This window comes from Atractosteus spatula, chromosome 10, assembly GCF_055471065.1.
Source record: "Atractosteus spatula isolate fAtrSpa1 chromosome 10, fAtrSpa1.hap1, whole genome shotgun sequence".
In the NCBI taxonomy this organism is placed as follows: domain Eukaryota; kingdom Metazoa; phylum Chordata; class Actinopteri; order Semionotiformes; family Lepisosteidae; genus Atractosteus; species Atractosteus spatula.
This window is the reverse complement of record NC_142715.1, coordinates 29,537,564-29,546,408: the sequence shown is the minus strand read 5'-3', so window position 1 is coordinate 29,546,408 and position 8,845 is coordinate 29,537,564. Positions and strand designations below refer to the sequence as shown.

The 8,845-nt window shown below is 47.2% G+C and overlaps 1 protein-coding gene, 1 non-coding gene and 1 pseudogene across 2 annotated transcripts in view; 1 reads left to right on the top strand and 2 right to left on the bottom strand.

The window, feature by feature from the left end:
* The window catches only part of LOC148827824 (uncharacterized), a 67,227-nt gene that overhangs the window by 33,392 nt on the left and 24,990 nt on the right, over positions 1–8,845 (bottom strand). The window lies entirely within an intron of this gene.
* LOC148827826 (5S ribosomal RNA) lies at positions 44–162 on the top strand (annotated as a pseudogene).
* On the bottom strand, positions 756–919 carry LOC148827825 (U1 spliceosomal RNA). Its single transcript, XR_016091858.1, has one exon. It is a non-coding gene; the product is annotated as a U1 spliceosomal RNA (small nuclear RNA).

The window sequence follows — 8,845 nt, the reverse complement described above, 5'->3', positions numbered from 1 at the left end:
GCCACACACAGCTTCAAGTAGCGAGTCAGGCGGCAGGGCTTTTGCTTGCGGCCACACCACCCTGAATGTTCTCGATCTCGTCTGATCTTGGAAGTTAAGCAGGGGTGGGCCTGGTTAGTACTTGGATGGGAGACTGCCTTGGAATACCAGGTGCTGCAAGCTTTTGCTCTTTCGGCCAGCAGGGGTCGCCGTTGGTACCGTAGGTTTTGGGAGGAAAACCTGGAGGATGGAAAGGTGATCTATAGCCTCATCTCTAGAGATGTTTTGTTGCTATGGCATGTGTGTGACCCATATAAAAAAAAAACCATTTGTAAAACGAATATCGAAGCTGCCTCTAAATCTGCAAATGAAGATGAGTCGATAAACCACTTGTTTTTCGTATACATATACATATATTCATTTATTACTGATTTCATTCATTGAGCACGGATACAATAGAGGTACAGCCATTCACTGCTTGACATGTCTGCACTGGTACAGAACCTAGCAATCAGAAAACGGGTGAAACTGTCTTGAGAATTAGCATACACTACCGAGGCTCCCATGACCAAATAAAGGCTAACCTCGATAATCAGCCTAAATAATGCAGACTACAGCAAAATGACTGACTTTGAAAAGGGAATGAATGTCCGGAAGGAGTAGCGTAACTAAAAGAAACCGGGAACCAGCAGTGGCATCGACTCCTTTCGAACTGGGATCCTATCGCAGCTCGTGGTGTCATAACTCTTCCGTATCTGATACTGGACCAAACACATCAGGGGAGAGCGCGAACACAGTCCCCCACTACCAGAAATTATGCAGTCGAGATTCCCACATTTGGGGAATTCGCAGGGGTCAGCACAGCCGGAGTGCAATGGCCGAGCCTCGCTCTGGGTGAAACTCCTTCTTGATCAAGGTATCTCCCGTGCCAGGTAAGTATGAGCTGTACAAGCCCCTGGAAGCGGCCCGCACCCACAGCACAAAGCGCGCAGCCTAGGCCAGCTCCTCGCCCCGCACATCACCGCCTCCTGCTGGGCCCACTCTTTCGCACACTCACACGCCACACTAACACTCAAAAGGGTGGGCAAAACGAGAAAACGAGCGCGCCGTTTTCTACACATCTGCAGTCGCCAATGCGCATTCGCAGCATGTCCCGGGACGCAATTCGGCCTCATTTGCATAACACCAGACCGGCAGATCGATACGCATGCTCGCGTCGTGCGCCTGCCACACACCGAACAAACACCGGAGCCTTTTCAGCAATTTCCAAAAAACGGGCCTGCTCGCCTGCCCACAAGGTTTGTCTCTTACCCGCTCTCCAAAGCCTGCTGCCTTCTGTGCTGTTCTCTCGGCACCGCTGCAGCGCACACAACTCCTGCAGCGCGGGGAGAAAGTTTCCACGCTCCGCCGCAGGGAAGGCTCGCTCCGTGTGCACACGTCCTTTCAATGCCAGTTCAACAAGTGCTCCGCATTAGGAGCATCGGGGCTCCGGCGTGTCGCACCTCACCTCACCTCGCACAGCCCCCTCCTTGAATGTCTGGCGCTGGGCATGCCCCGCTCTCCTCCACCTTATCTTATCGCGTGTGACCACCGACAATGGCCACAATGCCGGGGAATGGCACCGGTAAAGTGTTAATTGGGGCACGGGAACAGCCCGTCTCGTCTCGGGGGCCGGCTTCAAAGACAATACAGCAAACACAGCGGGGCGGGGGAAGTAGACGACACGACACATGCAGGTACATTCAGCTGCGGCGGGAACGAGTCATTTGTCGGCCTTTTCAAGTGCAGGTGTGAGCCTAGCCGGCACCCGGATGGGAGATTCCCCCCGGAAAAGCTCAGGTTGCTGCTGCTCCTGCAAGAGGTGTTACTGGGACCAGTACGGAGCACTCACCCTGCGGTCCATGTGGCTTCCTTATGCCCCAGCACCCTGATGGCGGCACTCTACCGGGCAAACAGGCGCCGTCCTTTGGGGGAGGCGGAAAACTGAGGTCCCGACCCTCCTTGTGTCAGTGTCTCAGGGAGAGGATGTGCACTGTGAGACTGACAGGGCTGTCTGGGAGAAGCTCCTCCTACAGGTCTAGGCACAGAAGAGCTTCACCAACAGAGTCACACAGCGAATGTGATAACCGCTACACTACGGAAACATGCAGGGACTTCTGCTGGTGTCTTGCTTGCGTTTTGGGCTGAGAAAGAGAACGATGGGAATTCGTGCCCAGTGGCCAAGCGCTGAGCTTCGCCAAAGCTATTCAGCTGCTTCCAGTATTTATGTTGGAGTGCACTGATTGACCGCGCTCTCACACCAGAGCCCAGCATGCCTGTCATGGACGGAGCAGGAAAGGCGGCCCCACATTCTACAGCCCTCTCCACACAATCGACAAAATCGGGCTACTGAACTGGAGAAAATCTCCACTCCAGAAAGTGCAAATATCATCTTAGAGAGTATAAATCCTATTGCCGAAGGTCAACACTGTCTACCAGAGTCACCCCTCCCACCTCCTGCAGGTTTCCGAGCTGCAGCGATGATCAGTTCGGCTCACACACGAGAGGTCCTCGGTTGAAAACATGCGCCCCCTCTTCTCGTACGTTTTGCACATGATTGAGTGGTTTAAATACGGCTCCTTCGTACACGGTGCTGATCTTTTGGAAAGCAGGAGGCAAAACTGACATGTACTCATACAAGGAGCTGAAACCAGGCCACCTGGGTGAAGATCAGGTATCGTAACCGCTAGACCATATGGGAGCATACAGCCATGTTGTGAGTGCGTCATGTAAGCAAACTGTAATTGCTGCCTTCATGACCTGCTTGGTGGAGAAAACACACAAGAGAGTTGGCACTCAGAGTGTCGAAGGGTCGATGTATACTAGGGCTCAGTTGAAATGCAACGTCAGGACTTTTCCAACTAGTGTCACACGAAGAGAGTACATCCTTTCCCACCCCCCTGTTTCTGTCTCGGTAACTCGCTGTGATCATATAGTGGCCAGTATTTTGTGTTGTGGCTGCAACAACCCCGGTTCGATTCCGGGTCCTGGCAGAATAGGAGGAGTACTGCCTGACTGGATGGTTGATGAATGACAGAGGCCACTCCGACCTCTTCTTGGTTTTCTTCAATGACTTACTAAGGATCTTCTTCACATTCGCCCATGCAGGGGAAGCCAGTTACACCAAAGCAAATGCAGGAAAGTGCATTTCAAGCAGAGACCAGGAGGGACTTGTTTACACCGAGAGTGGTCGGAGAATGGAACAATGCGCCCAGCCCTGTTGCTGGAGCCGATTCTTGATGAGACTTTCGGCTCACTAAGAGGCCCCCGCTGGATGCTAATCTTTCTGTTGTTCTCGCAGGTGCTGCGCTGCTTTTGAGCCGACAGAGCTCTTCCTGGTCTGTCGGCACAGCCCAATTGCAAATGATCGGCTCCGCGTACAGAAGTACGTGCGTTTGGTACAAGAGTGCATGAAGGCACCAGAAATACATTGGGAACAAATGACCGGTGGCTCAAGTCCTCTGTGAAGTACGGGAGCATGCAAAAAGAGGCTGTTTTTTTCCACCTGGTCTCCCAACTGAGCTATTTCGGCGGTGCACACAGCCCACAGCCACCTGCTCCAGCCTTCCTGTGTTGCGGCATGAGCACACCAAGAGGAGCGGGAGAGTGTTGCAGGAACGTCACTCAGAAGGAAAGCCACCCAGCTGCACCCTCTGAGCTCTGTCCAGCGCATCTTGCTCATGTGGACTCCTGCCTGCGACAGGCAGGAAACAATTAGCAAGAACAGAACAACACCCCACGGGTGTCTCATGACCACACCTTAGGTTGTGACACGTGCAGGTGTGAGGGGTTGCCAGGCCAGATTGGACCAGAACTTGGGCGGAGGGGGGGTGGGAAAGCAGACAAAGAGGTGACACTTCAAAGTCTGCACGATCACAGCTCTCCGACGCCCCAGGCTTCCGCTCGATAAGCTACTGGATACACCTGCCCCTCCTCACACAGACCGTGGAAAACCTCCGAGTGGCAGGGCACTCTCTTCCTCCCAGGAGCGCTTGGACACGACGCACAGACAGAGCGACGGGAGCCACCGCCTGCCACACGGCTCCAGGTAGGACTCCACTCCGCAGGAGCCGCAGAGCAGAGCAGAGCAGAGCGGAGCAGGGGAGATGGGGGCTGCTTAGACTCGAGCTGTTGTTGCTGGGACGCTCTCTTTTCTTTTCTCGGGGTAAGAGTGAATGTTGAGCAGCCCTTAGAAATGAAGCAGAACACTTCAACGGTACTGGTGTGTGTGTGCGCGCGCCCTGGTGATTCTGGGAGACAGATCGAACCTGGGCTTAAAGAGAGGGGGCTTAGCCGTCTTACACTTGCTAGTTCTGCTTCTACCTCCTTAGAGGATCGGACTGCCTTTCACTGTGTCTTCTTTCACAGGATTGTGCACCTTTTCATTGCTCTCGCTTTCAGAGCCTCTGCACGGCACACGACTCGACATAAGGACACGCGTTGAAGTAAAAGCAGGAAGCACTCACAAGTACACTATAAATAACACTAATACAAATACCACTAATATTAGAGAGGATGATAGTGTAAGACTTACACTATCATCCTCTCTAACACTGACACAAAATACTACTACACTAATAATACTAATAATAACAGTAATGCTATCACTAAAAACTTACATGACTACTAGTGTAAATAATCTAACCTTATCTCTGTAATTATCACTAATATTAACAGGAATACTAGCATTAAAACAATCAATAGCACTATCATCATTAATACTCACATGAAAACTGTCATTAATATTAAAACTACCGATTGTACTCACACTAATTTTAACATGAAGACACTAATATTAGTATTAGTTGCTGTCCGTGACGTCACACCGCTCTTTGTGACGAAGGCGAGACACCTAGCCGTGGCCAGTGACGTGGCGCCTGTTGCTGTGGTTACCATACTGATGATTTGTAAACAGTGGGAAAATGCATTTAAACTGTTACCTACACAAATTTATCAACTTGGAACATAATTTTTAAGTTCTAGCATACAATTCCTAAACAATCATTTGAATAATAGTTCTTTCATTTCGGATTGAACATTGTTAACACTAAAGGCACTATGGTAATTGATCGTCACAGGTTGTATTGACTGTTTTCTAGATATTAAAAACAGGGTCAAAACGGGAAAAGAATTAGTACTCACCAATCCGTGAAGTTAATCGATTATTCTATGGTTCTTCAGTTGAATTAATTAATTGTCGATAGATAAGTGATCAATAACTCTCCTCCGTGCGCTCCGCTCGCCTCCCGCAGTCTCGCTCTCTGATCCTGGTGCTCTAGTTGGTGTCCATGACGTCACAGCGCTCTTTCTGACGGAGCAGACATGTCTCTGCTGGAGGAGACTCCTGTCCGGAGCCCAGGGGGCTTTTCTTACAGATATAACATCTCCAATAATAAAGGCGATTCGTAACAGCTGGCAATGGAGAGCGACAAACCAAGGAATAAAATTCATTAAACCAAAAAAAAAGTTTACTTCACAGACTAAAATAATTCTATAGCATACTTCCGTAGAGCAGAAGAGAAAGGGCACAAGTCCCTGTAATGAGCTCTTTTAAGCATTTTAAACAAATCTCCACAGAATAGAAGCCAGGAGGATCAGACGCCTGATCCTGAAGGTTGAAGAGTATCTCCTGGTTTTAAATCTGATGATTTGTAAACAGTGGGAAAATGCATTTAAACTGTTACCTACACAAATTTATCAACTTGGAACATAATTTTTAAGTTCTAGCATACAATTCCTAAACAATCATTTGAATAATAGTTCTTTCATTTCGGATTGAACATTGTTAACACTAAAGGCACTATGGTAATTGATCGTCACAGGTTGTATTGACTGTTTTCTAGATATTAAAAACAGGGTCAAAACGGGAAAAGAATTAGTACTCACCAATCCGTGAAGTTAATCGATTATTCTATGGTTCTTCAGTTGAATTAATTAATTGTCGATAGATAAGTGATCAATAACTCTCCTCCGTGCGCTCCGCTCGCCTCCCGCAGTCTCGCTCTCTGATCCTGGTGCTCTAGTTGGTGTCCATGACGTCACAGCGCTCTTTCTGACGGAGCAGACATGTCTCTGCTGGAGGAGACTCCTGTCCGGAGCCCAGGGGGCTTTTCTTACAGATATAACATCTCCAATAATAAAGGCGATTCGTAACAGCTGGCAATGGAGAGCGACAAACCAAGGAATAAAATTCATTAAACCAAAAAAAAAGTTTACTTCACAGACTAAAATAATTCTATAGCATACTTCCGTAGAGCAGAAGAGAAAGGGCACAAGTCCCTGTAATGAGCTCTTTTAAGCATTTTAAACAAATCTCCACAGAATAGAAGCCAGGAGGATCAGACGCCTGATCCTGAAGGTTGAAGAGTATCTCCTGGTTTTATTTCCCACCGAGCTCTCAGCTCCTCAGCCGGTTTGATGATTTAATTAACTGTATAACTGTTTGTTTGTCTCACACGCAAGAAGTCTTCGGTTGGAAACAAGCTCCCCCTCTTCTCGCACGTTTTGCACGTTCGAGTGGTTTTAATGTGGCTCCTTCGTACACGGTGCTGATCTTTTGGAAAGCAGGAGGCAAAACTGACACGTGCCCATACCAGGAGTCGAACCCGGGCCGCCTGGGTGAAAACCAGGAATCCTAACTGCGAGACCATAGGGGAGCACACAACCACACTGTTCTGGGCATTGTGCAAGCGAACTACATAAATATGAGAAAACATGCAAGAGAGTTGTCAAAGGGTCGATGTATACTGGGGCTCAGTTGAAATGCAACGTCAGGACTTTTCTGAATTATGTCACACGAAGAGAGCACAGCCTTTTCCGCCCACCCATGTGTGTCTCGGTAACTCGCCGTGATCGTATAGGGATCAGTACTTTGCGTTGTGGCCACAACAACCCCAGTTCGAATCCAGGTCACGGCAGAATTCCCGAGCTTACAGTCTGAGTAATTGGAGACTGCGCTATTCTGTTGCCTATGGTTATATACGGGTTTTTCACATGAAGCCGTATTGAACAGTATTTCTCGCATTGTGAACTTGTGTATACAGCGGTCCCCCGGGTTCCAGTTAGTGCGTAATTACGCGTCGATGAAAAACCGGCGGTTTAAAAAAAGATAATTAGCTCACTGATACTTTGATGTAGAGGATGTGGAAATATCCACATGTCGTGGTCTTTAAAATGCATTTGGTTTGAAGGCGTTCTGTGCTTCCGTTGCGAAGATATGGACAAAAGAATATTCGTGCTTGGTCAAAAAAATGTCATATAAACGAAAAAGTAAAGGCTGAGAAAGCATTCACAATGTATTTTATACACAAAGCAAGTATTCTCGCGATTCTAAGAGGTTTCGTGTAAACGCTACAGGCGTGCCAAAATCGTTTTCGAATTTCAAGCTAACTTTACCCCGGTAGGACGGCACCTGTTTACAGTTTAGTGTCCCCGTCATTGTACTGGGGTATTAGGACCCGCATGGACCGTAGGGTGTGCACCCAGCGACAGAAACCAGATGTGCGTCGGGCTCGGCTGCGAGCAGGACAATGACGTCACGGGGACAAAGTAGAGGAAATCAAAACGGTCCTATAGAAGACCTGTGTCAGCTGTCGGTTTGCAGTCTGGACTCTAAATCCTCCGATCCGATTTTAAATCTCTCTAATACCTGAGCTGCAGCTTCTTCCGAGTACTTATTCGTATACTTATTATGTGTAAGTGTATAGATGAAACCTATACACCTATACACTTAGGTGTGTTCAGTTTAAATCAAAATGCTTTACTAATACAAGAGAGAAGTATAGTATGAAGGATGTGACAAATTTACGATTTCTTGGAACAAAACGTTTTTTATTTGCATTCGAAATGAAGCGGAATTTTAGCGTGACACACAAACCCTTTGTCTTTTTTAGAGTGATTTTTAAACAGACAAAAATATAGAAAACGTGTTTTTTTGGCCCTCCAATAGCAGGGTCAGTGGCGTAATAAATAACGCGTCAGGCCTCGCGTCAGAAGATTATAGGTTCGACTGCCGTCTGGCTCATTGTGTTTATACCACTTACATTCTTTTATATAAATGAACTGCACCTGAAATCTATAGAAAACACTTTGGGAAAAGTTGTCGAAATTCGCATGAGGCTGCAGACAACTTAACACTGTACTGTCTGGAGATCAGCTCCTGCTCTGAACTTAATTGCAATGAAAAACTATGCGTAACAAAGCTGGAGAATAGCTGAACTTGTGCTCAGTTCGGTGATGAGGGTTCAGAACTGGCGTTGTTGTAATAAGCACGAACTGCACAGGCTCTGAATCAGACCATTTCAATTAGTCTGATCAGTGTAGGACACGTTAATGTAGAATTATTAATAGGTTTATTAGCTAGTTAGTTCAGGTTTACCCACCTGAACTAATGTAGAATTACTACTCGGTCTGTCTCTTGTTTGTATATAAATGAATGTCTCTGACAACTTAATGTTAGTTTTTAATTTAGTTTTACGATGTAGGTCTGGCGTTGACATATGCACAAGTATACGAAATGTCTCACTCCTGATTCAACTCATGTTCTATAGGAGATTGGCGATTCCTCTTGTTTCTCGTACAACCATATCAGAACAGAAGACCGTGTCACCCAGCTCTGATTCAAGATTGACTCGCATCTTTATCCCTTTTTTGTTCGTGATCATTATTTGAACTTTTTCGAAATGAAATGACAGTGATCAAACATGCAGGCAGATTTTTGAAAAGTATTTGGAATTGACAGGGTGCCCCTTTGGAATAGTCGTCAGAAAAAGAGAGAAAAGGAAAGTTATGTAAGCTCTCACACAAAGCATTGAAGATTGGAATCTGA